Here is a 27,718-nt window from a genome sequence, read left to right as displayed (position 1 = left end):
GGAACTGATGTTCAAGGTCTGACAGCTAATCAGACAGAGTGCCTGCTGTGAAGGAGCAGAGGAATGTACAAGTCTATGTGCAATTTATAATATAGTGTCATTCTGAGATTTAAAACAAAAGATGATATAGAAATTGCCTTCTGAGAGTTAGTGAAAACGTACTGAATTGCATCAGCTTATGGCAAGACTAGAATTAAGCACTTTAGTACCCTGGGCAAACTGCCCCTGACTCTTACACACTTCTGCTTTAAATAAGGGTGGGAGAGGTGGCTGAGGATACGTCCCACAGACCAAAATGCCCAGTTCTAATTCTGGGGCAGCTTCTAAAATATTGGTGCCCAAGGCAAGTGCCTGGTTTTGTCACCCTAGTTCTGGCCCTGAATCATGGCTAAGTGACCAGGAAAAATAACATTACAATTTTCTTTTCTTGTATACATATATTTCCAGTATATTCGTCACACATCCCAAAAGTCAGTAAAAGTTATGATGTGCTACATGATTATTTGTAGTTTTCATAGGTTGTATAATAAGAAGAAAGATCCTTCTGTGCAGGTGAGACTAGAGATATATGAACTGCTTCAAAATAGGTTTGAAAGAAGTTCCAAGTTCCATCAAAATGGTCTTTTACAAACCTTTCAAAGAAGTCTTGCACTGATTCAAAACAATTGCTTTATATTTTAAAATATCTGATTTGGGTTACCTCAAATTGGTGGATTGGATTCATATTTTAATTTATAGATGATCTGAATCAATTTTTTTAGATGTAAAAAAATCTCTTTCCATATGAAAGCTTTACTTGGTGGATTTTGGGAAAAATCTAAAAATTGTGTAAAACTTGAACAGGCTTGATTTATGCATAGTCAAGGTTTGACCCCAAATTGTTCGTACATCTCTTGGTGAAAGCATGTCTGGTGTATTTTGCCCAGCTATGGAAGCCACATGTTCAAAAGTTGATAGACTGTGACAGACCAGAGATGGCTGCAAAAATAATGTGGAATCTGCATTACGAGCTCTGTGAGGTAACATGTGAGGAGCTAAGGGGGCATAATTATCAACATGGGCTACCGTTAAGAGAGGTTGTCTTACCAGTAACTTGTGCCATTTTTTTCCAAGGTCCCATTATGCAATGAGACCTAGTTATTAACTGAGGTTAATAGTGGGGCTGTACTGAATATTCAGTTTGGCCCCATATACATTTGAATGCAGCGGAATAGTGATTTAAATTAAAGTACAAATAATCCAGGACTCTACTGTGCTAAATCCTACTAAAATAAACACTTGATCTTTGATTTCACTTTGCTTCTTTTATTATTTGTTAAAGATCAATGCCCATTATTCGTATTTGGCCGAATAATATTTTTCATTATTTATATTCGGCCGAATAGTAAAATATGCTATTTGGTACAGCTCTAGTTAACAGTAAAATAACCATCTTAATGGTAACCCATGTTGATACATATTTAAGGCAGAATTTATCTCCTACAAGGAGAGAGGATCGAAGTGACAGAGCCAAACAAATACTTCATAAGTGTAAAGTGTACATGATGGCCATTTTCCAGCAGAAAGGAATTTAAGAACAAGAGGTCACAGTATGGTGTGGAAAGGGGATAGACACACCAGCTTGATAGCACCTGCTTATTGATCGATGAAGCAAGTAATGTAAGGAAATATGTTTTTCAGAGAAAGGGTGGTGGCTAAGGAGTAGCCTCCCATTGGAGGTACTGGAGCCAAAATCCTGTGTCTGAACTGAATTCAGTAGGGGATAAACACAGAGAACCCTTAGTAAGACAGACATAAAGGTAAAGGCCAAGATCAAGAATGAACAGGAAGATTAAATAGGCAGACGGCAGACTGGATAATCCTGGCTATCTTTATCTGTCAAGAGGTAATGAAAAACAAAAAGCTGAAACAGATGGTATATCAGCAAAATGCTATGATTTTCTGTGTATCTGTGGTTGTTGCTTTAGATTTTTGCAAAGGAAAAAATAGAATAAAATATTTTATTTATTTGTTACATTTGTATCCCATATTTTCCCACTTATTTGCAGGCTCAATGTAGCTTACATAGTACCGTAACTGCGTTTGTCAGTTCCGGTATGAACAAATACAAGGTGGTATTATGGTAGAATAAGGTTCAGGTATGATGAATACTTTGGGGGAGTTTAGGGGGAAAGGAAGAGTTTGGATATGTCCATTATGGTCTTTGGTTTCGTAATGTCGCAGATATCCAGGTTTTTTTATGTTGGTTCGGTGGGGTATGCCTTTCTGAACAGGTTTGTTTTTAGGGCCTTTCGGAAATTTAAGTGGTCGAGCGTAGTTTTTACTACTTTTGGCAGTGTGTTCCATAATTGTTGGCTTGTAGTAAATAGGAAAAGCTGGATGCGTAAGTTGATTTGTTTTTGAGTCCTTTGCTGCTTGGGTAGTGGAGATTTAGGTATGAACGTGATGATCTTGTAGTGTTTCTAGTTGCCAGTTGAGGTCAGTATTAAGCCCCAGAGACAGTGGTGGTGGTTTGTTTGTTTTTTTTAAGTGCTGCCTGTGACATTTTAAAAAGTATGGATTTGCAGCACCACTATCTGGGTAGGATATTAGCTATAGGTCTAGTGGCGGTGTTCTGCTGCTATACTTATAGATACATGGTTTAAGCTAGAACTGCTTTCACACAGTCCTACCTGAAACTGCTTAGTTATGAGCAGTGCAATTTTTCTAGTAAAAAAGGTGCCGGTACTCAAATGCCAGCCCACCCTTCAGGGGTGGGGTGATCACTGAGGGACTCACCCCACAATAGCCAGGACCCCTGCAACCAGTCACAGAATCTATGACAAGGCAGAATTGGTGTGTTGAGCCTGAGCTCTTTCATTAAAACTTGTGGTCCATGGGTCAATTTTAGCAGACACTGGGAAAGGTGCCGGTACTCAGTACCCCCGAGTACCCCCTCAAAAAAAGCCCTGGTTATGAGACTAACATCTGAATATTACTGCTGTACGTAGATTTAGGTGAAACATCTTTACTCTTCACAATCTAGAAACTATCACTGAAAATCTCTGTAAGCACCCTGGCGCTCTCTGTACAGTACACTATAGAGAATACTAGGAAACTGGTTTCACAATAAAACTCATGCATATATATATAGAAACCCAGTAATATACATGTAAGCACATAGTTACACTGGAGGAAAATGCCTCTAGAAGCGCGACACCAAATAAATCTTTAAGGTGAAGGCTAGGGCTTCTACATCATCAGCAGATGTAAAAAACCTTTTTTTCATAATTCAGTATTTTTCAATTTTTCATATTTTTGAGCTGTAGTACATTTCTTAAAAAATTCTTTACTTAAGAAGATGTCCAGCCCAGTTTAATTAAGACCGTGATCAGACCGTGGTCAACAGGTCCCATTTCACAATAGCTGCTTCAGGACCAACAGTCTTCTATGGATCGATTCATCGGTCTCCAGTAGTAAACCCGTTCATTATGCCGACGGACGCACAAATAGCAGCCACTCTGCTACTCGAATAGTGGCACTCTCTGTAGAGTGCCACTGAAAATCCACAGGTAGGGATTTGTGCATTTAGCAGTGAAGGCTAAACGTAGACATTCCTCTGAATATTACCCTGAATCTTTTCAGATCTTCTTCAGCAAGGACTCTCTCTCTTTTTTGATGAAATCATTCAGGAGGAAGTCTCTTGATACTGTGTTTGTTTAATGAACTACTATGTGTCAGGAAAATCACAGTGATTAAGGGGCCCTTTTACTAAGGTGCGCCCAAAATAGGCTGTGCTAGTGAAGGCACATGTTTTGGGAGCGTGCAGATCCATTTTTCAGCGCACTTGTAAAAAAGGACTTTTTGAAAAAAATTTTGCCAAAAATTGGCATGCAGCAAAATAAAAATTGACGTGCGTCCATTTTCGGTCTGAGACCTAATTGCCAGCCATTGACTTAGTGATAAGGGCTCACGCAATAATCATGCAGTGATTGTCTACGCGCATAGGATGATGATTACTGCCCAGTTTCTGCTGCGCACCAGAAAATAAAAATTATTTTCCGGCTTGCATAGCGGACACACGTCAAAAAATGAAATTACCGCTAGGGCCACCGGGCAGTAACTCCAAATTGACGCGCGTTGGGCATGTGTAGGTGCCTGTGCAGCTTAGTAAAAGGGCCCCTAAAGATGCTGTAAATATGATATATAAAAAATGTTAATGTGTTTATCTGCTAGTCAATCATGCTTTCAGTTCTGTGGAAATATAGGGAAAGGGAAATGGGACTTTATATACCACCTTTCTGAGGTTTTTGCAACTACATTGAAAGCGGTTTACATATATTCAGGTACTTATTTTGTGCCAGGGGCAATGGAGGGTTAAGTGACTTGCCCAGAGTCACAAGGAGCTGCAGTGGGAATCGAACTCAGTTCCCCAGGATCAAAGTCCATTGCACTAACCAGAAGTGATATCAGTGAGGGCGGGACACATCCAATGAAAGACCAAGCTGCAGGCAGTGAATATGAATCACTGCTGCTGCTCTCAACATTGACAAGGGCTTGAGGAGGGGTCAGAGAGAGTGGAAGTTGCCGGGCTGTGGGGTGGGAGAGGGGACAGAGGAGAGTGAGGCACTGCTGCGAGGTGGGCAAGTGCTCTCTCAGGCCCACCTGTACCTACGCCACTGGCCCAGATCCCTGTTCATTACCAAAGGGTAGATCATTGGCTACTGAAAACCACAGCTACTGGTTTAATTACGGGCATAGAAATGAGGCTCCACATCTGTGCCTTAGAAAAACAGAGTTAAGAGGCCAAGCAACTGAGAGGAATTTGAGACACCCAAACTGCTTGCGTTTTTTATGAGTAGCCAAGCAAGATTTTTACACTGCAGTACGGAAAGAAGAGACTCCTATTTTGTGTTGATTTTTGTATATGTCTATACTTTTGACTTTACTCTTGTACTTTTATGTAACTCATCCCGCAGTGGGAGTCTGCTTTCTGAAGCACTCTTACACAAATCAGCAGGAGCCCAGTCTGGGAATTGAGTCCATGAAGGTCAGGAGGTAATACAAAGTTCTGTGATTAGGCCACTGAGGCCCTGATGCACGTAAGTATCCAAAAAATATGGCTGCTTCGCTAAAATTTAACGAATTGCTAACAGCCAGCGATGCACAAAGGGGATTGCATGCAAATGAGCTGCACAGATCCCCCTTTGTGCATCCTCGCTGTTTGCAAGTTCGAGCAGTCAAATGCATTGGACACTGCTGTCAAATGCATTTGACAGTTGTGATGCACCGGACCTCCCCGACCCCCCCCCCCCCCCCACACTTTTTTTTTTAAATTTACCCTAGTGGTCCAGCGGACCCTGACCACTCCAATCTTTTTTTTTTAACTTTCACTGGGGGTCCAGTGTACTGTGACCTCCCTACAACCCCTCTGTGACTCCCTGAACCTTTTCTTTTAAATTTCCATGGTGGTCCAGTGGATCAAACCCCTTCCCCTGTGTGTGTACCCCCCCACCGCACCTAACCCCCCTCCCCCACCTCTCCCTGTACCCTTGAGGCAGGAGGGCGGGAGCAACGGCTTCTCCCTTCTGCCTTGGGTCCACCCGGAACAAAATGGTGGTGCCCAGGCCCTGCTCAGTGCATTCTGGGATGCACTGGGCATGGCCAAACACAATATAGGAATAAAACTCCTTATATGGAGTTTTTGACTCACCCAGTGCATCCCAGAATGCACTGGGCAGGGCCTGGGTACCACCATTTTGTTCTGGGCAGGCCCGAGGCAGGAAGCAGGAGCTTGCTCCTGCCCTCCTGCCTCCACCTTGTTGTAAAGGTACATGGAGGGGTAGGGGTGTATGCATGCGCAGGGGAAGGGGTTTGATCTACTTGACCACCATGGAAAAGTTTTTAAAAAAGGTTCTGGGGTCGTGGGGGGGTGGGGGTTCACAGGGGGGGGTCTTGGTCCACTGGACCAACAGGGAAAGTTAAAAAAAAATTGGGGGAGGTCGGGATCTACTGGACCACCAGGGATGTAAAGAAAATAAGATGTTGAGGGGGGGGGGCCATTAGAATACTAGTGCATGGGGTTCTCCGTGGCTGCTAAAGGCACACGTTAGAGCCATGGAAAACCCCTTTGTGCATTACTAGCTACATAAACGTGTGCTTTAGACTGGCTAGAACCAGTCTAAAGCAAACGTTAATAGCATGGTAAGCTTTGTACATCTGGGGCTAGGCAGGGTCTGCTTTTATGGATTTTTGGGGATACTTGCACTTTGTCCATTTTTTTCCTCCAGATTTTGAGCATTTGATATGATTATTACACTATGAAATCAGTTGATCGAATCTTTATGAAAATGTTTGTATCGTACATCCTTGGGTTTACTTTACATCTTGCACTTTGTCCATTTTTTTCCTCCAGATTTTGAGCATTTGATATGATTATTACACTATGAAATCAGTTGATCGAATCTTTATGAAAATGTTTGTATCGTACATCCTTGGGTTTACTTTACATCCATGTAATAAGCATGAAACATTTCAACTAAGTTTTCTTCTACTGGGCTTTCTTAAGTGAGCCTCTTGTTTTGCAGGGGAAGGGGGAATCAATCTGTTGCATATATAATGCTTGCTGCTGGCTTGAAAAAACTAAGCTCATGAAAGGCATATGAATAAAATGCAATGCTTGGACTTTTCTGAATTAATGAATTCAACAGAGTTTGGTATTCCAGTACTTCAGAGGAAATGAGCTGCATGATGGTTAAAACAGTGCAGGAAAGACAGTCGACTGAGAAATTCAGCAAATGGATAAGGGGAGCACATAAAAATAATCAGAAGGCTAGATTTTTCTAGATGATATTAACAGAAATTAACTTTAGATCTGGGGGGAGGAAGGGACATGTAGTCGTGAAATGTATTTCTGCTGTTTTATTTTAGTATAGGCTTGATTTTACTAAGACAGAATGAGGGAAAAACCTACTACTACTACTATTTGACATTTATAAAGCGCTACTAGGGTTACGCAGTGGCGTGGAGGAGTGGCCTAGTGGTTAGGGTGGTGGACTTTGGTCCTGGGGAACTGAGGAACTGAGTTCGATTCCCGGCACAGGCAGCTCCTTGTGACTCTGGGCAAGTCACTTAACCCTCCATTGCCTGCCGCATTGAGCCTGCCATGAGTGGGAAAAAGTGCGGGGTACAAATGTAACAAAAATAAAAAAATAAAATAAACATAGAAGGACAGTCCCTGCTCAAAGAGCTTACAATCTAAAGGACAAATGCACAGACCCTAAGAAGCCGATAATGTAACCTGCTTGATTTCCTGTAAGTTATTGACCTGTATGTGTAGAGGTTTGCTGCAGATGCACAAAAACTGGCCCAAGAAATCTTTTTTTTTTTTTTTTATCTCCTTGTTTTCATGTGTTAGTAAATTGGCATCTTATAGTTACTTTTTATTTCACAGACTTGATTAAAACAAAATAGAATATATTTATGTAACGCTAAACATTCTGGGGGCAATTCTACAGCAAGGTGCCCTGTTTTAGGCGTCTCAACGTAACAAGAGAGTTCCTAATTCTGATACAAAATACTGGCGTAAACCCAAATTGTCACTGTGAAATTTAAGCGTGACGTCTTACACAGGTCAGTGGGAGGCATAAATGGGTGTGTCTTAAGTGTGCCACGTACGTAACTGACAGTATTCTATAAGTTATGCGCATAAGTTGGAGAAACACCCATGTGTACGCACCCTTCCAGTTAGTGGGTACTGAGGAAGGGCAGACTGGATGGGCCCTTCTCTGCCATCATGTTTCTATGCTTCTTTATAAAATAGCACATAGTGCTCATATGAACATGTCGGTTATTTCAGCACTTACATGCACATAGTTTGCATAACTGCACAACCCCAGTTATACAACTGCCCCTTTCTGTGACTACTGTAAAATTAAATTTTATGGTTGTAGAAGTGTGCATATACAAAGCATTGGCTTTACCTGAAAAGCAAAAGAAAATAACATCCTGCTGTGTTCCAGATTTAAAAGTGTAGATAGAAAACAGCAGTACCTAAGTTTTGTGTGAAAAATAATTGTATTTTCTCTGTATCAATTAATGATTCTGCTTTTAAGATGCTATAAACTAAGTTTTATGAAGCAGCAGTATTAGGGGGCCTTGGTGAGAGGGGAAAGTTTGAATAATATACTCTAGCTAGTAATTAAATGAAAAACTGGTTAGGATCTCTGCTACTATTGGTGCTTTCAAATAGCACCTGAGCAATTTTATTACATCCCCTAGGAACAGTCTTCTATGGAGTAGTGTCATAAATCACTTCCTGTAGAAGGGTTTCTGATTTGGCCCTTGCTGGACGTGTGTTTTATGTGTCTGCCTGTGTGTTAATGATATGTCATTTTAGGGGCGTGGCAGGTGAAAATCGGGAACATTTACAAAGACTGAATATAGGCGACTGAGACAGAGCAATTTAACCAGGCCGGAGCCTTTCCTGCCTGGTTGAAATTACTCCAAATTGGAGAATGACACGGGGACAAAGTTTGCTCCTCCCCCCCCCAACAAGCTCTGACCCCCATCTGTACAAGCCTCAAACAGTTACTTAGTACAACACCAGAAATATAGAAAGAGATGCATTTACTCCTGTACTTTGCAGAATATAAAGATGGCACATGCAAGGGATAGTGTTAAGGGAGTGCAACTAGGGAAACTGTCCTTAACCCCTGACCAGAGAGAGCCCCAAACCTTATGAAAGGTGAAGAAAGTGCAGCCTGGTAGTGGGCTTTGGAGTCCCCTCCCAGATTTCAGCCCTGGGCCCCAGCCATTTCTAACACTAGCTCTAACAAGATGTACATTTCAAATCTGGCATACTCTATCACAAAATGGAAAATAAAATTATTTTTTCTATCTTTTGTTGTCTGGTCATTGTTATTTTAAAATCATGTTGGTCTCGGGCTCTGGTTTCTGCTTCTCTCTGTCTTCTCATAACTCAGTCACCAGGTTCTTCTGTCCATTTGACTTCTCTCTCGTGTCCATCATCCAGCTTCCATTTCTGTGTCCCTATAACCCCCCATGTTCAGCATCTCCCTTCTGTGTCCCTATAGTTCCCTGTCCAGTATCTCCCCTGTGCACATATCCCCATGTCCATCATCACTTAATCTCCCTATCCTCTCCTCATGTCGAACAACATAGCCCTTCTGTGTCTGGCATTGCCGCCGCCCCCCCACCCCCATGCACATCATTTCACCTTAGTTTCTGTTACCTCCCTCTGTCCAGTTTCTCCCCTGTCTTCCTCTTCCACACCAATGTGTCTCTCTCCTCTGCAACCCAACCTAGCTTCTCTCCTTCTCTTCCCCCACCCATTCTAGCATCTGACTCCCTATTCCTTCTTCCCTTTTATCCAACATGTTTTTCCCTTCCCTGTAGCCCTCTGTTCCCATGGGTCCAGCCCCACCTCTCTCCTTTCCTACCAGGCACATTTTATAGAATATGCGCATGTGCCTGGTTTTAGGTGGCCTAAGTGGGGGCACAAGAACGGCACATGTGCATATTCTGTAAAGTGTGTCTAACTTTAGACCAAGTTTATAGAATAGTGCTGAGCGTGTGGTTTTCAGCACTGATTTTTCAGGTTCTATATAGAATTTGGCCCATTATATATTTGAGGAAGAAAAGTGTGATATTTGAAGTAAATTACGCTTTGCCCAACTGTTAAGCATGGGACTGGACCTATTGCATGGCACAATATATTATTTTGGGGGGTTGTATTATTAGCCAACCCTCACAAGAGCACAGACATTTCAACCAATGCACAAACATATAAAAATTGCTGTTAGTAGAAAAAAATGGAAGAAAAAAGAGTTCTCAGAACTTCTACAACTTAATTTCAGTTTTCATGTATAATCATTGGTCTCTCAAAAAAAATCTTCCAGTGAAAAATATGTACCAACTGAAATGTTACTTAAGCACAGGAAGCACTATTTTGGGGAGTTGTGTAGTGTTATATTATGCAGGTGAAAGGAAGAATGGATTCAACTAAATATCAATATATAGAAGCTATTGTCCCAATGTCAGTGAAGAAGAAATTGAAGCAGGACAGTTGTTGGCTATTTCAACATGGGTCAATTTTATGCTGTTTACATTAAAGACTTCTTGATATCCTCCTTGAGTTTACCTCACTTATTGTTCGTCGGATATTTCAACAACACAATAATCCAAAATATATCTCAATATCAACTATGAATTACAGGAAATAAAGATTAAGGTTATGAAATGGCCTTTGTAACCCAGTAAAAATGAGAAGTGAGATTCCTGCAGAATGCAGAGACTAGCACCAGAGCAGGAATACTTCAAAACCAGCAGATACAATAACAGTAAAATGTGTTTTCAAGTTTTTCCTTTTTTTTTATTTTTTACTGTTCTCATGTGCATTGGTTTTCCTATATTTCTGTTATAGGTTGTCCGAAACTGCTTTTTTCAGTTTTGGGCAAAACCGAAATTGTCTGAAAATTGTCGGTCAAAACCAAACTGCAGCTAAAAACCTGTTTTTGACAAATCTAAAGACTCAAGTATTGGTGGTGTGAATGTGAAACAGTGAGGACCACTGGGGATTGTCAGAGCTTGCTGTTTGCATTCCTCTGCTAAACCCACAGAATCCAAGTCAGAATATAATTTAATTAATGAAAGACTGTATTTTACCTTCAAGCAAACTAGCCTCCACACACATGGACTGCAGCTAATGAAAACTGAAACTAAAATCCCACAGTGCTTTTACACTGACTGACTTTGCCTCACACTTGGAGTGACAGCTGATGTCATAATTCAACACAGAGCCTAATTCCTAAGGAGCTTATCTCAAATTTACAGACTTAAATTCCTGCTAAAAGTTTGTATCAAAAGCATTTATTTGGAGCACTCTATTTACCATATAAACTATCGTGCAAGATCATAACTGCATTACAGTACAAAAAGAAAAGAATTCAAAAAGTTCTGTCCCCCCTCCCCCAACTACATTGCAATCCCTAGTGGTCTAGTAGTGTAGTCGGGGAGACAAATGGAATGAAGACTGTGCAGACACAGTGATAAAGAAGCAAGAGATTTGATTAATACACAAGTATAGTGAAATCATATCCAGACATAAAATCATAATTTCATCAATGAATTAAATAATAGTAAAACACATATTGACATATTAAATAATTAAGAACTGAATTAAAACATTGCATACTATACTAATAAAGAAAGGTTTGTGTGGGGTCTAAAGCTTATAACACACTTTTCTATCTGTGTAGTATGTGAATTTGCCTGTAAAGAGATGTAGCATATATAGACACTTATGATGTCTATATATGTTTTAGTATTTCATTATGATATTTTATATTATTTATTCATGATATGATTTTATATCTGGATATGATTTCACTGTACTTATGGTTTTATTTGTTTTAACAGTACACTTTGCCCCTGAAGCAGTCCTTGCTGGGTGAAGCACAGCCGTGTTGAGCACACTTAATTCATTTATTAATAGTCTCCTGCTTATTTTATCAATGTGTCTGCTCCCTTATCTTCATTCTTTTTGGAGCTTGCGGACTGTTTGCCAGTTTGTTTTCAGGGAGCTAAATGAGACAAAGCACAAATTTTCAGCTTCCACCAAAAATACACAAGTCTTTTTTTTTTTTTTTTTTGTCCAAAACCAGTTAGAGAGGTATTTTGGCGCCATAACCGAAATTCGGTTGGCCTCTAATTTCTGTTCTGGTGCTGGATTTCAGAGTCCCTAGACTTGAATACTATTGAAAATTTGTGGGGAGATCTGAAACACACTGTGCATGCATGCAAGGAAACCTAAGAATATTTCTATGCTAGAATAATGGAGAAAAAATTCCAAAAGCAATAATTAGAGTTTTGGGGGTCATTTATTATCAGCATGCATGAATGTCACTAACGCACATTATTTACTACAATGCATATCTTATGCCTTGGGGTGTGCTATAAATAATACACGTTAACTGTGTTAGTTTGGAAGCTTCCAAAGGAGGAGTTAAAAAGTACTCACTGAAAGGGCGACCAGATTTTGCAACTGTTGTATTCACTTTGTTACTTTTTATCTGTCAAAATCAGCAGAGTAATTTTTCATTAAAATTAGCAGAGATATCATGTTGAACTTTTTACCTTGTAGAGGTTTTGATAGCTTCTTTTCACTTAAGGCTCCTTTTACTAAGCGGCGGTAAGTCCAAGGTTTCCAGTGTGACAGTTCATTGCGTTTTACTTCACAGATAAGTGCTGTTGTAAAATCTTTTTTTTTTTCAGTTGAGATTAATTTGCCAACTGAGATCTTTTCGTAACAAATACAACCTGGCAAAAATAGTTCATGCTTTAATTGTAAGTTGTCTGGACTATTGCAATTCACTATACCAGAGACAGTCAAAAAACAGTCTAAAAAGATTTCAGTTGGTTCAGACTGGTGACAGGAAAAAAAATGATCATATTACACCTATTTTAATGGAATTGCATTGGCTACCAATCACATCACAAATCTCATTTAAATTGCCTTATTTTGTTTAGCTTTTTTTTTTTTAATAGGGACTCCAACTGGCCATTGTCAGCCCCGCTGAAACTGCACATTAGATAAAGATAACATTTCCCCAATATTTCTACTCCTTTTGTAAGCAGATTTGGGCAATTCTGTCAATGAAAGATGAATCCCAAAAATCAACCAGTGTCTGCGAATGATATCCCTGATTCTACTAGCATTGCTGGAATAAGGATGTACATATACTAAAGACGTTTCACTGGCGATCGTCCGCAGTGACAACAACCATTGCCTTTCTGTGTACAGCGCTCTCCTGTAGGCTTTTTTAACGACCAGTGCTGGATATCCTCTTTGTATAAATCTTATACTGTTTTTAAGAGACCTTGGATGACGACAGGAGTAATGTAATGGGGTGTTACAATCAGTAGTATCAAGATGTTACCCATCTCATGTTTAAATATAGTAATATCCAGAAAGTTAATACTTTCCCTATTAATGATATGAGTAAACTTGATGTTAACATCTACTGAATAAATGCAGATAATTGGGTGTCAGTACCAGACCAGATCATGATCACATCATCAATATAATGTTTCCACAGTTTTATATTACACATATATTCTGAGTTGTACGTGAACTGCTCCTCAAATTGAGACATATTCAAGCCCATCACACGTGGAGCCATTGTGGTCCCCAAGGCTACACCTTTGATCTGCAGATAATACTGTGACTCAAATCTAAAAAACATTTTCTTAATTACAAACTCAGCCGTAGTAAGCCATAGTAGTAAGCATGTCTAATTTTTGATAAGATATTGAAAAAAAGATAAACTGTCATTATACTACTTTTACAGCCTGTTGTTGGGGAATATTAGTGTTCAAAGTGTTGACATCCATAGTAACAAATATTTGTCAGACAAGCTGGTAAAATATTCACCTTCAGTACCTTGTACTCCTCTCAAAAATGTTTGATTCAGCTCCCTTATTTGCATTCTGTTAGGTTGACAAGTACTACAAATAGAGGTTTTTTTTCTATGCTGGTCTTTACTTTGGTGTTCACCATTAATTGAGCTGAATAGTATTACCTGTAATTTTGCATTTTGTAAAGCTCTAAAGACCAAGTTTTTTGAAAATAGTTTTGAATTGCCTATTTTTTTTCAAGAATTGATATTGGCTTGTGATATTCAAAACTATTGAATAGCCTAGTGTTTAGTGTAGTGGAATTTGATCCTGGGGAACTGGGTTGGATTCTCACTGCAGCTCCTTGTGACTCTGGGCAAGTCACTTAACACTCCATTGCCCCAGGTACAAGTAAGTACCTGTATATACTATATAAACTGCTTTGAATGTAGTTGCAAAAACCACAGAAAGGTGGTATGTCAAGTCTCATTTTCCCTTAAATAGATTGTTCAGGGCTATCCACTAATTTTCACTGGCAATTAACCAGTTAGTGCCTCAGTGAAAAATGGCTATTTTGAGGGCGTTTTGTGGCAGAGTCATTAGTGGCCAGTTCTGTGCCCATATATAGCATTTAACCGGCCAGAGTGACTGCATAACTCACAGTCCTATCTTTATGTGCTAACCCATAGCCACTTATAAATAACGACGTAACCAGCTATACATTAGCTGGCTCCACATAAATCATATATTCAATGCCGAAACCTGGTCATGGCCCGGCATTGAATATCTGGGAATAATGCCAACAGCAGTCTGCAAATGCTCACCACTGCTGACTGGATATCTGCCCTGGGTCTAATTATGATTGTGTTACACTCATGTTATTTTATAACACATCTTATATCATGCCATATACCTTGTCAGTTCAAGGTGGATTACAAAAGCTAAAAAAAAAAAAAAAAAGATCAAACATTCTGGGAATTACAATAACAAATTCAACCGTATGTCGACCAATATGTGGACAACATCACAAGGCCAAAGAAAGTGAATTCCATAATGAGGCCATCTGATAGTAAAGTGACGCAGAAAAGTGTTTGATCAGTTTTAGAGCTACATCAGTGGGAAATGAAGAAGAAATTAACTGCATGTATAAGATCTATGAAGGACTTTCACTAAATCCATTATATACAATGGAGCTGCTCCTGACACGATCTTACATATCATTATACACACACTTTAAATTGGATATGTTCTTTAACTGGTAACCAGTGTAGATTCAAATAAAATGTTACATATTTTGCTTTATTTTAATTGCTTTATTGTATCTTAATTTATTGTAAACCACTTTAACACCATAATTGTATAGAGTGGTATAAATATTAAGTTAATGTATTAAGTCACTGATACTTGAAGGTACAAGGAGTGTAACACACCTGAGACCTATAATTATTGCACTACAGATCACACCTTGTCATTGTTGCTTTTAAATGAGTACCTGATGGCATGATTGCTAGCACAGAATGCAGGTAACTACACTTCTGGAAATGTAGTTTGTGTTCTTCATTTTCTGTCCGAAACAGCAGTTGACACTGGTGTCATTAATGAATGTTAATTGCAAGGCATACTCACTGTGCCACCCATACACCCTAATATGACTTTCTACATTAGATATTTAACATATGCTGTTAATGCAATGTTTTGAGCTCTGCATTAACAGTTACTGCATGTTAAAACTTGTGTTAAGCATCTAAAGTGGTTTAGTAAATAGACTTCATTAAGAATAGCATGTTAACGCAGAGTAACCTGTTTTTAACACAGATTGCCACATTAATGCATTTTAGTAAATTAGAGGTGTAGTTCAGGGAGGGCATTGGGGGGGGGGGGGGGAGGGACAGTGTTACTCTCTCTCAAATACTACAGGCCCCAATGTTGAATTTACCTTTTCCCCCTCAATTCCAGTATGACTTTCTCACCCTTTGCCTCTCCCCCAAAGTAAACAGATAGACTACATCAATGTAAATGAGGCTATTAGAATGTGATATCTATGGAGACAGGGTAATATCTACTGTACCTGACTGTAACTCACCTTGAAGCACCAATGAAATGGCATGAGCTATATCCTGATATAGTAGAGTCCCAATTCTCCGAGAGCAAGCAGGCCTTCATATTCTCACAGCTGGTTGATGTCATACTTGACCTGCTGTCCTGAGAGAATACCTTAGTAACTTTGCTTTATCTTTGTGGAGGAGTAGCTTAGTGGTTAGTGCAGTGGACTTTGATCCTGGGGAACTGAGTTCAATTCCCACTGCAGCTCCTTGTGACTCTGGGCAAGTCACTTAACTTTCCATTGCCCCTGGTACAAAATAAGTACCTGAATATATGTAAACTGCTTTGAATGTAGTTGCAAAAACCTCAGAAAGGTGGTATATCAAGTCCCATTTCCCTTTCCTCTTTCCCTTATCTTACATAAACAGAACCAACAGGTGGTCCAAGGGCTGAAAATCAGATGAGGGACTTTTGTGAACAGCTATAGTGCAGTGTATCAGGGCTGTACTGCCATACTCGGCATATTCCCCCCTCCCCCTCCCCTCCAGCAAGACTGTCACTCAAAGGTGTGGCAGTCATTTTGAAAGTGGATATAGCATGTTCAAGGCTGACTTGGAGACTTGACCACCAGGGACTATAAAGTAGGCCCAGGGGAACCTATGAGTGGGTGGAAGAGGCACTTGGGGGGGGAGGGGGTATCCGAGAAGGGGATCTAAGCCTGTTTATGCTGGGAGGGTGGGGGTTGTGTGTGTGATTCATTCTTCAATATAAATAATATCAAAAATGTCGCTGGGGTTTGGCATTCATAGATTCAGGAAACGGACTGGCAGTACCTTATATTTGAACTTGGGCCTATCAGTCTACAGCTCTCCCAAAGCATTTTTCTTTTCCCACAAAGATATTTACTGCAGCCATAGGAGCCAACTTTTCAAAATGATTGGGGGTGCTGAAAATTTTTTTTACAGGCAGTGTCCCCCCCCCCCCCCCCCATACCTTAAAATTATATCTACTGCAGTCTTCACCTGGGCAGTGGCAGCGCCACTGATAGGCTGCCTGCAACCTGCACCAGGACTTCTTCCCTGAACAGTCCCACCCCTCAACCCCCCTGTACTGTGCAAATATAAGGAGATGCAAATTTCAAAAACTGACATATTTCAATCACTATACTATAGGCAAACAAATAAAACAAAAAATAGAAAATATGATATCATTTTAGTGGACTAAATACATTTTTCAATTAGCTTTCAAAGGCCAAAACCTCTTTCCTCAGGTCAGGACAGTATACTGCTGTTATGGTATTCTGTTCTGACACAAGAAAGGAGGGTTTGGTCTCCAAACATTAGTCAAAAATGTATTAAAATTAGTCCAGTAAACATTACTTCCATTTCTGTATTTATTAACACAGGTACCACACTACTTTATCCTAAACTAAAAATAAAATTCATTTTTTCCTACCTTTGTGGTCTGGCCGTTTACTGTTTCTAATTGTGTTGGTCCCAGTCTCTTGTTTCTTCTTTCCTCAATCTTTAACTTTCCCCCCTTTCCATCCATCGTCTACCCCCTCTCTCCCCCTTTTCCTTCCAGCATCTGCCCCCTCTCTTCCCCCTTTCCATCCAGTATCTGCCCCCCATCTCTCTCCTTTCCATCCAGCATCTGCCCCCTCTCTTCCCTCTTTCCATCCGGCGTCTATTTTCTCCATCCATGTGTAGTTTTTCTCCTCTTTTTCCTTTCCCTCATCTCTGTCAGTATGCTTCTCCTTCCTCTTTCTTCACTCTCTTCCATCCATATGCAACTCCTTCCTCTCTCTTCCCTCTCCTCCATCCATGTCCACCATTTTTCCTCTCTCCGCCCCTCCATCCATGTTCATCTCACTTCCTCTCTCCCCTGCCCCATGCCCTCCCCTGTATCCATGTTCAGCAAGTCTCCTCTCTCCCCTGCCCTCCCCTGTATCCATGTTCAGCAACTCTCCTCTCTCCCCTTCCCCCTGCCCTCCCCTGTACCCATGTTCAGCAACTCTCCTCTCTCCCCTGCCCTCCCCTGTATCCATGTTCAGCAACTCTCCACTCTCCCCTGTCCTCCCCTGTATCCATGTTCAGCAACTCTCCTCTCTCCCCTGCCCTCCCCTGTACTCATGTTCAGCAACTCTCCTCTCTCCCCTGTCCTCCCCTGTATCCATGTTCAGCAACTCTCCTCTCTCCCCTGCCCTCCCCTGTATCCATGTTCAGCAAGTCTCTTCCCTGCCCTCCCCTGTATCCATGTTCAGCAAGTCTCTTCTCTCCCCTGCCCCCTGCCCTCCCCTGTATCCATGTTCAGCAACTCTCCTCTCTCCCCTTCCCCCTGTCCTCCCCTGTACTCATGTTCAGCAACTCTCCTCTCTCCCCTGTCCCCTGCCCAGCATCAATGTTCAGCGATTTCTTCCCTGCCCTGCCTCTTATAACTAATTTTACCTGACTGAACGAAAGAGGCAGAGTACAGCCGGTTCCGTCTTCACCTTTCTTCTTCCCTCTCAGCTGTGGTCCCGCCCTCATTTCCTGTTTACGCAAGGGCAGGAGCACAGCTGAGAGGGAAGAAGAAAGGTGAAGACGGAGCCTGTACTCTGCTTCTTTCACTGCCGTTCAGTCACGTAAAATTAGTTTTAAGCGCTGGCTGAGCGGCAGGAAAGCAAGGAGGGCAGGTTTCAAAATATTGGGGGTGCTTGAGCACCCACGGCACCCACGGAGTCGGTGCCTATGACTGCAGCAGTTCTGTGATGCTTTATTTTTAGCAAGAATAGATGTTGATAAGGGAGCTTCTCAGTTAAGGAAGAAATGAAACATACTTTGGGTAAACTTTTTAATATTCTTGCTTGAGAAAGATTTTAAGATAGCAATTAGCAGCTTTGTATTTCTAAGTGTATCTTGGAGAAGCTTTCAGCAGTTATTAAGTAAGTCTGATTGCCAACAGGGCCATTTGGCCAGGGCCTCACACAGAAAAGGGGCCTCCATTTGGAAAAAAAACAGTTGTTTAATGTTCCTTTTTAACTGAACATAACATTAATTTGGCTGGTGGATGTTTCCTTAATTATAAACAAGTTTGCACACTTCTACAGTTAAAAATCTGTTTCAAATGCTTCTATATCTGTTTTTAATGAGTTCCAGGCATCTCCTAAATTGCATTGGCGCTGTGATTCTCTGAAAAGCCCTGCATAAAGGAATGTGAGGCAGAAGTTCAATGTAGTAGCATCTTTGAAGCTGGTTCCTGTCAATACTATTCATCTTATTTCAAAAGGGCATGCTCATTCTTCTTAGAATGTTCCCAGTCCAGTTTAGATTAGCTTAACATATATTTTTCTAAGGACAGTTAGGATATATCAGCCAAACACACAAGGAGGCAAGTACTAACCTACCAACACTGAAAGCAACAGATAGACCAGGAAACAAAGTAGTTCAAAATAGAAGATCCAAAGTTTATTCATGAAAATATTCCTGATGTGGCCACATTTCTCCTAATAAGGCTGCATTACGGATCAGTAGACATAACGCACAAGAACAGCATGACAAAAGTTGGCCAACAAAAAAGAATAAACCAACCATTCTATGAATGTTTCCCTCGCAGAATGGGGGCAGAAAACCTCTTCCACTGAAGATCAGTTGTGTGAGAGAGACATACATAGAGTTTATTCCTTTTTGTTGTAAGACTTTTGTCAACCTTTTCCTGTGTGTTAAACATCTACTGACCCCTGATGCAGTCTTATTAGGCGAAACATGGTCACATCGGGCACATTTGTTATTAATAAACTTTGGCATTTCTATTTTGGAGTTCTTTGGGTCCTGGTGCTATCTATTGTTTCCAGGATATATCAGCCATAGAGAAAATGGAAAAAGAAGCCAGCAGATCAATATAACATCAGAAAGATTTTATTGAAGATACCGCATGTAAACAAATTGCCCGACACAGGCCTTGTTTCGCCCACCAAGGGTTGCGTCAGGGGCTACAATAAACAGACAGATTGAATTATAATAAATAAAACATCAAATTTAAAATATAAAAACAACATACTTAAAATATAAAAACAACATACCACCATAGTTTCTCATATATTCATGAACAAATAGATAATGTATAAGGTATATATGAAGTTATACATTATTTATTTGTTCATGAATATATGAAGAAAACTATGGTGGTATGTTGTTTTTATATTTTAAGTATGTTGTTTTTATATTTTAAATTTGATGTTTTATTTATTATAATTCAGTCTGTTTATTGTAGCCCCTGATGCAGCCCTTGGTGGGCGAAACACGGCCTGTGTCGGGCAATTTGTTTACATGCGGTATCTTCAATAAAATCTTTCTGATGTTATATTGATCTGCTGGCTTCTTTTTCCATATTGGATTTTGCAGATCGTTTGCCTTGTTGTTTTTTGGTATATCAGCCATAGAAGCAGGCGACCGTGAGTTTTACTGGATCTATATATCCAAGCATGTAGTGCACAGCAAATCTAGTGCAACAGTTGAAATACTGTAATTAAAACCAAGGAAATAAAGATGCATTAGCAATACTTTCAATCTAAAATAGGCAGAATCTTAATAAGGAGCAGCAGAATTGTGTCGGCCTTCCAGAGCTTTAAATTCATCTAATTTTTAATCCGGCTAGTGCAGATGATTTGGTGTTTGAGAAATCTGGAGTTCCATATGCCAAGTCTAATGATGTGAAGAATGTCTGTGCAGCTGAGAAAATGAATACCAAAATTATAGCTCAATTTACAAGAAAATTGATTGGTATTTTTTTTTCCGGTATCAGACCTTCAAAGTTAAGCATTGAGGTAATGCAAATACACTTAACAGGCATATAAGATGCTTTAAAAGCGAGGAGTGACAACTTTTTGATTGACTGACTGAGCAGAAAAGATCATTTTTGCTATGCATTTCTTTATCCAAGAGCATAACTAAAGAATTTTCACTAGCTGTTTTCAGGGGATAGCATTCCTTATTGACCGTTATAATGAAGTCATCATAATAACAGCTGCAAGATATTGGTTACACAGTTGGAATTCCTTTTGTACACCAATTTTTTATGCACGCTTTTTTAAAGCAAAAAAATGTAACAATAACAGGTGTGACCTTTAACCTCCTCAAACTGGAGGACTTAATCATCAGCATCCTTCAGTTACCAACTTACAGAGGAAAAGGGGGGAAGGGAATTGACTTGTGGCATGATGATAGCTTTTAAAAAACTATTTATTAAGCTTATTTGTACTTACGATTATTCCAGATTCCAAGAGGCATCAATAGTTTCCTGTCCTGCACACTACATGCTATGTGTTTCTGAGGGCTGCTGATTAAAAAAAAAAAAGGGCACCAGGTTACCCAGGTACCTAGAATTTACTGCCTAGTGAACTGGAGCTAGATCCAGAACGAGCAATTATAACCAGAGTGGCAAGACCCAGAGATGTGAGAGAGAGAGAAGCTGGAGGGATAAAGAGAGGATGGAAGGCAAAAGAGAGAATTAAAAAAAAAAGTTTTCAATAGTTTAAATTCCTGGATATAGTAGTGAATACAGCCGCTATCAAGTTAGCAGAGATACTCAGTTCACAAAGCAGCCAGCTAAATGATTAAAGTTAGGACAACTTTTGTGCTGTCTTAGGGGCCCCTTTTACTAAACTACAGCAAAAAAAAAAGTGGCCTTGGTGCACCCTTGCATGGGTTTCCCGCGTGCTAAGGCAATTTTTGCCACAGCATAAAATGTTCGATTTTCCATTTTTTATATTAATGGCCATGCGCTAATGTTACCATTAGCGCATGGTCATTAATATAAATTACCAGCATTTAAACTATTGAAAAAAAAGTTAGATATAACCATGTTAATATTCAGTGGCATTTATCTGGATCAGCCACCGGTGACGCTGTACCCAGATATTCATAGGCATTATCCAGATAGGGCCAGATTCATTAAATGGCATTCATATTTAGGCACCAGGAAAAAATCACCCTAGGATCTATTCTGTAAAGGGTGTTCCAGGCTGAGAGCCCTTTATAGGATAGCACTTAGAGCGGATTCCCTCTCCCAATTTACGCCAGGTTAAACTTGGTGTAAATCCTGGTGCACAAGTTTGGCACGTAACTCCTGTATTCAAATTCCGCCCCTGACCCGCCCATGTCCCTTTTGGGTTGCGCGCGATACTTTTGGTGCACTGTATTTATAGAATAGCACATAAGCAAACGTGTGTGGAAATCTAAATTAGTTATAGCAGAGAGAGGGAGCAAAGTACAAACAAAAGTCCAAATAGCAAAAGAAAAAGTACCAGAAGCCTTCAAAAAAGGAACAAAAACCTTTAATCATATGCATTGGTTAACAGTCTTTGGGTGGACCCGACACGGTCCATGTTTTGGCGCTAAGCGCCTGCGTCAGGGATCACGAAGTATAGCAGAAAACATGCGGCAGTATTGTAAAACTCAATGCAGTTGTTAGAAGCAATATGCAGCAACACCGTGTTGTCCCTTAGCATAAAATCAGGTAGAAATTTACTTTAGTGAAAAAAAAAAAACGCTCCTTCAATCATGGAGTCAGCGAAGTCTAACAATTGCATTGAGTTTTATAATACTGCCGTATGTTTTCTGCTATACTTCGTGACCCCTGATGCAGGCGCTTAGCACCGAATCACGGACCGTGTCGGGTCTACCCAAAGACTGTTAACCAACGCATATGATTAAAGATTTTTGTTCCTTTTTTGAAGGCTTCTGGTACTTCTTCTTTTGCTATTTGAAATCTAAATTAGTGCCAGTTAACTCTAAGTAGTGTCAATAATTGGTTAGCACCCAATTGATTAAGGGCCCTGTTTACTAAGGTGTGCTAGTGTTTTTAGCGCATGTTAAAACTAGCACGCACTAACTGTGTAGATGCCCATAGGAATATTATAGGAGAAGCTTTCAGCATCTACATGGTTAGCACGCACTAATGTGCCTCTAGCGTGGCTTAGTAAACAGGGCCCTTATTAGTTTATGTCCACGTCTGGATTCCACCAAATTTAGATGACCTGTATAGAATCCAGGAGATAGTGGCACTAAATATGCTGACAGAATCTGTATGGGGCAGAGCAAGGATGGAACTGGAGGTTAGTTATCCATTTAACAGTAGTTTTATTTATAAAAAACTTTTATACTATTATGGGGAAAAATTCAATTCAAAATGGTTTACAACTGCAATGAAAGTAAGAAAGAATGTAGAAAGAATAAGATAAAAAAAGAGAAACCCCAAATTAGTGCTGATCTCCATATGCTTGAAGAAATAATAGTGTCTTCTAAAAATAAAAAAAGAAAGCAATATTTGGTCTCTCAGGTCCTGAGGGAGAGGATTCCAGTCTTCTGGACCAGTAACTATAGAAGAAGACCATTTCCTCCGGTGGATGAGCGGCGTATCATCCCAACTTTGGACCTCAAATAGGTGCCTAGATTCAGAGCACATGGCACTCTTTGGATGGTATGTTACGATATTCAGTTCAATATCTGGATAGCTAACCAGTTAAGGGGCCTTTTTACTAAGCTAACGCAGCTTAAAATAAGATACCCAACGGGATATGCTCAGGCATCCTGTGGTAAGTGCCATTATAGCACATACTAATCCACATGCACAAAAGGTTTTCTATTCTTTTTGGGATGCAGTTTGTCATGGGGGTGTTCCACACTAATGAGCACAGCTACATTATTGCATTCTAACTGGTTAGCACAGGATTACCACCTACAAAGTGGCTATCGGTAAGTGCTGACACGGTAATTTTATATTGATGACCATGCACTAATGGCAACATTAGCGCATGGCCATTAATATAAAAAATGGAAAATCAAACATTTTATGGCTGTAGCAAAATTGCCTTGGCGTTCGGGGAAAACCCATGCAAGGGCGCACTAAGGCCACTTTTTTTTTTGCTGTAGCTTAGTAAAAGGGGGCCCCTAAGACAACAGAAAGGTTGTCCCAACTTTAATCATTTAGCTGGCTGGTTTGTGAACTGAATATCACTACTAACTTGATAGCGACTGTATTCACCATTATACCTAGGTATTCAGTGCTGGCCAATTATTCAGATTCTGGCGCTGAATATCTGGATATTAAAAACCTGGAGCAACCGACATTTAAATCACACTGATCACTATGCCTGAATATTGAGCGGAAAGTATTTTCTGTCCCCTGGCTTTTTTTAAACTTTTGACTGGCACTTATGTTTTCTAAAAGATTATCTACTCGTGATTTCTGAATGTCTACATGGTCATAGGCAGGGTAGATAAAATGGGAATGACTGCTATTTACTCCCAGTAGTTTAGATATATAATATGAAATAACAGAGAGACTTTACTGCATCTCAGCACAATGGACCAATTATCTTAATGGAATTGGCAGAGTTTTTTGTTGCTGTCCCATTGAAGAAATTAAAATAAACCTCAAGACCTAAGCAGAAGCATCATATTATAAGTTTTGTTTGTAGTGAAAGCTCAATTTAATATGCAGAACAATGTAATTAAATGTAATTTGAAGGTCTGTGAACTGAAGGAAAGGGGCTTTGGCTGCTCATTTTTAGCTTCATTAACTCTTTAAAACTGTAAACAGATGTCAGCTATGCCAATATAGCTCATCAAGTGTTCAGCTCCTGCTAGATGGTAGTGATAAGTACAGAATCAAATGGGAAGTAGGTAGATTGTAAACTGGGTATCCAGTAAATACAGATGAGCACCACCCCCCCTTGAAGTTATGGGTTGACTGGAGCAGAAGTGGTAGGGGAAAGTGGTCACGCATCATATAGGAAACATTGATCTTTGCCCCTCTCCCTTGCTTCATCCTCTCTGTTTCTCCTGTTTCACCTTCCTGCTTCTCTATATGCATTGCCACCACTTTTACCCTTTTACCTCCTGCAGGCATGCTCAGCAAGAAGCCATCACTTGACCATACCTGAGAACTGTTTTGCTATGGTTTCGATAAGGTTTGTTTTGGATTAACAAGAACAGAGAGCAGTACTTCTTCAATTTTGTCTTCTCCCTCCCCCGCACATTCTCTCTCTTCCCCTGTCCTCAAACTTGATTTTGGCATTTCCCTCTTCTCTGACCCCAGCTCTTCCCCCCCCCCCCCCCCCCCATAACCTCTGTAAGCATAGACGCACAAGGTTACAGCAACCATTCCCATTCAGCAGAGAACAGACCTCTGTTTCCAGTTTCATCCCTACCTCACTGAGGCAGTACTTAAGAAACTAGCAGCAAAGGGTTGAAAGAAAGAGACTGAAGCTAGAGCATACAGATCAGGGAAGAGCCACTCTTCTCCTTAATGCAGCCTTTCAACTCTCCCTACCATGCAGGGAACCAGGAGGTGAGGGAGAAGGGATGGAGAAGATGTGTTCTCTCAAGTCCAGGCTCATGCCTTCTTTTGTTTCTCCATCTCCCAGGTAGCTTGCTAAGAACAGGAGGGGAAGGACGAGTTCACAGAAATTTATGTGTTTCTGGAAACCTGGAACTTTTATTGAAACCTCCCTGAGTCCCCAACATTTGACCCAGTTAATTCCTAGATATGCATAGACTGTTTTTTGTATGCACAGTTGCTGGGTTTCAGGTGTGCAGGAGTTAGGGTGTCAGGACTGGCAACTGGTGGGATTTGAACCAGGAATTGCTCAGAGAAGAATACCAGTTCTCTGGCTAGCAGGCTAAAACTTTCTTAGCATAAGGAAAGCTGAGATACCTAAGAGAATGAGCTTCATGCCAAGGCCAATAACCTCACCCGTCAAGGAACTTGATTAGGTTTTTGGCCTTCAGAACGTTTCTAGGAAACAGCCATTCATGGCATTTTAAAGGCTGTCTTGGCCCATGTTTGGAACCTCATCCTCAACTTGACCTAGGGATGATTTTTTTTTTAAAGAAAATGGAGTGGCACATTGGTTATCTGTACTTTCATCTGGATCAGTGGTTCTCATCCAGTGTGTCAGGACACATTAGTGTTACACCAGACTTGTGCTTTCCTTAACATCCATGTGCACAGTAGATTGGAGAGAGTTGATAACCTAGAAATAAAGTGCTTGAAACCCTCATAATTAGTCCTTCTGACACCAGCCCCAAATGGAGTTTTTGCAGGTCTCTAGTCTACCACTCCCTTTCCTCCTCATTGCTTCTGTATTTCCCTTGTATTATCGCTAGCAGCAATGAAATGATATAACGGGGGAGAGGTTAAAATGTTTGATCAGCTATGAATTGTAGCATTCAGTGTGTCACACATGTGAACAGTGTCTGTCAGGTGTGTCACAACAGGAAAAAAGGTTGAGTACCACTGATCTGGATTGATTATTTCCAAATGTGTCTGCTAGAGAATGGCATGGGGACAAAGTTTGCCCCCATCCCTGCAGGTTCTGTCTCCATTCCCATCCCATCGCTGCAGGCTCTGTCTCCATCCCCATCCCGCCCCCTCCCTGTGGTCTCTGTCCTCATCTACAGGAACCTCAAACAAGTATGATTTTATATTTAAATCTTTTTATTAAAATATAAAAAGGAACAATATGCTGTGCAACTGTTTAAAAATGGCAAATAGAAAACGATAATAACGAGCAACTTTAATAACCCCCCATCACCACCCTTCTAACCCCAATAATAGCTGACTTCTACTACCCCAAGGAATCTTAATCCAACTCTGTTAAAATGTCCAGGAATACAAAATACAACCCATTCTGTATACCACAGCAAGGGAGAAATATGCCCTATGAAGCACTGTTAACGATTTTTTAATCTATGGATGAATAAGTCATCGACAATCTCAGGATTCAGTCTAGCTGGCCTGTCTTCCACAGTCCTTCCTGCAATAGAAAATGTCTTCCTATGGCCACATCACCCTGAGTGCACCCCACTGTCTGATCTTGGAAGCTAAGCAGGGTCAGGCCTGGTTAGTACTTGGATGGGAGACCACGTGGGAATACCAGGTGCTGTAGGCTTTTCACTTTTAAATGATGTGCTGGTAGCAGAATGTACAGGATCCCCCATGCAAATTTTGCTAGCTGTGACCAGCATGTTTGCTTGTTTTTCTAAAAAATCAAAAATATCATCCGCATCACTCAAACATAAACAATAGTCCAGTTCATTAACAGGCTTCACAGTAGAAAATGACATGGGACAACCCATCCTTGCCCTGTCCTTGCGGGATCTGTCCCTGCCCTGTCCACGTGGGCTCTGACCTGACCCTGTCCTCGCATCATTCTCTATGCTACATCTTACTACTGACAGACTAGCTTTTAGCTGGCTTTGAACTGTGAGAGGCCCAAAATTATTTTTAATCTCCCACACTCTTGGAACAGCCTACAGGCTAGGAACCTGTCAATAAGAACTTAGGCTGTATATCTTCCCTTAATAATAATAACTGTATAAAAGCATGGTAAAAATGCAAATGAATAATATACAAGTCATGGAACCATGGTAGATTGTTTTCAGAAGTGATGCAATCAAATCTATTTATAGTCTATTTTGTTTTTTTTGAATTACAAGTTTTATTTGACGTAAAATGTTCCATGTGGACTGGGTAGGTGAGAGTCTTAATTAACAGTTTATATAATAAACACTGATAGGATATATTGGTAATGAAAACATCGTTGACCCCTAATGTTAGCACACTCCTCAGGCTCTAAAATGATTAATTTTCAAGTGACACAAAAGGTGAAAAGTTTAAAGGATCTTCCCGTGTCTTTGCATGTTCCCAGTGCAGGAATGACTGGCACTTTGCTGACTGTGTACTTTCTCCAAGGAAAAAATTGTAGTAGCAGTAGTTAAAGCTAGTCTGTTATCCTCTGTAAAAGTTGACAAAAATATAAACACTTTTGAGCATGATGTATGAAAGATGAATCAGAAGCCAGACTTGGCTTGTCTGCTCTGCAATTGCAGCTTTGGGGAGACATGCTGATGATGGAGCTCAGCAGTGCCTAATGTTTTCAGTCAAAGTAATCTGCTTGTTCCCACCATTATTACAGCAGTCAGCAGGAGAATAAGTGGACATTTTATTTATTATTTATTTGGATTTTGCTCACACCTTTTTCAGTAGTAGCTCAAGGTGAGTTACATTCCAGATACATTGGATATTTCTCTGTCCCAGAAGGGCTCACAATCTAATTTTGTACCTGAGGCAATGGAAGGTGACTTGCCCAAGATCACAAGGAGCAGCAGTGGGATTTCAACCAGCCACCTCTGGATTGCAAGACCGGTGCTCTAACTACTAGGTCACTCCTCCACAACAACAAAAAAAGGGACAAAAATTACATATGGTTAAAAATATACAAAGGCGACGGGTGAGA

The 27,718-nt window shown here is 40.4% G+C and overlaps 1 protein-coding gene and 1 pseudogene across 6 annotated transcripts in view; both read left to right on the top strand.

Moving 5' to 3' along the window:
- DISP1 (dispatched RND transporter family member 1) overlaps positions 1-27,718 on the top strand; it is a 400,222-nt gene that overhangs the window by 266,565 nt on the left and 105,939 nt on the right. The gene's annotated exons all lie outside the window — the stretch shown is intronic.
- LOC115467388 lies at positions 26,255-26,371 on the top strand (annotated as a pseudogene).

This window comes from Microcaecilia unicolor, chromosome 3 (assembly GCF_901765095.1).
Source record: "Microcaecilia unicolor chromosome 3, aMicUni1.1, whole genome shotgun sequence".
Lineage (NCBI taxonomy): Eukaryota > Metazoa > Chordata > Amphibia > Gymnophiona > Siphonopidae > Microcaecilia > Microcaecilia unicolor.
This window is presented reverse-complemented; position numbering and strand designations above follow the sequence as displayed.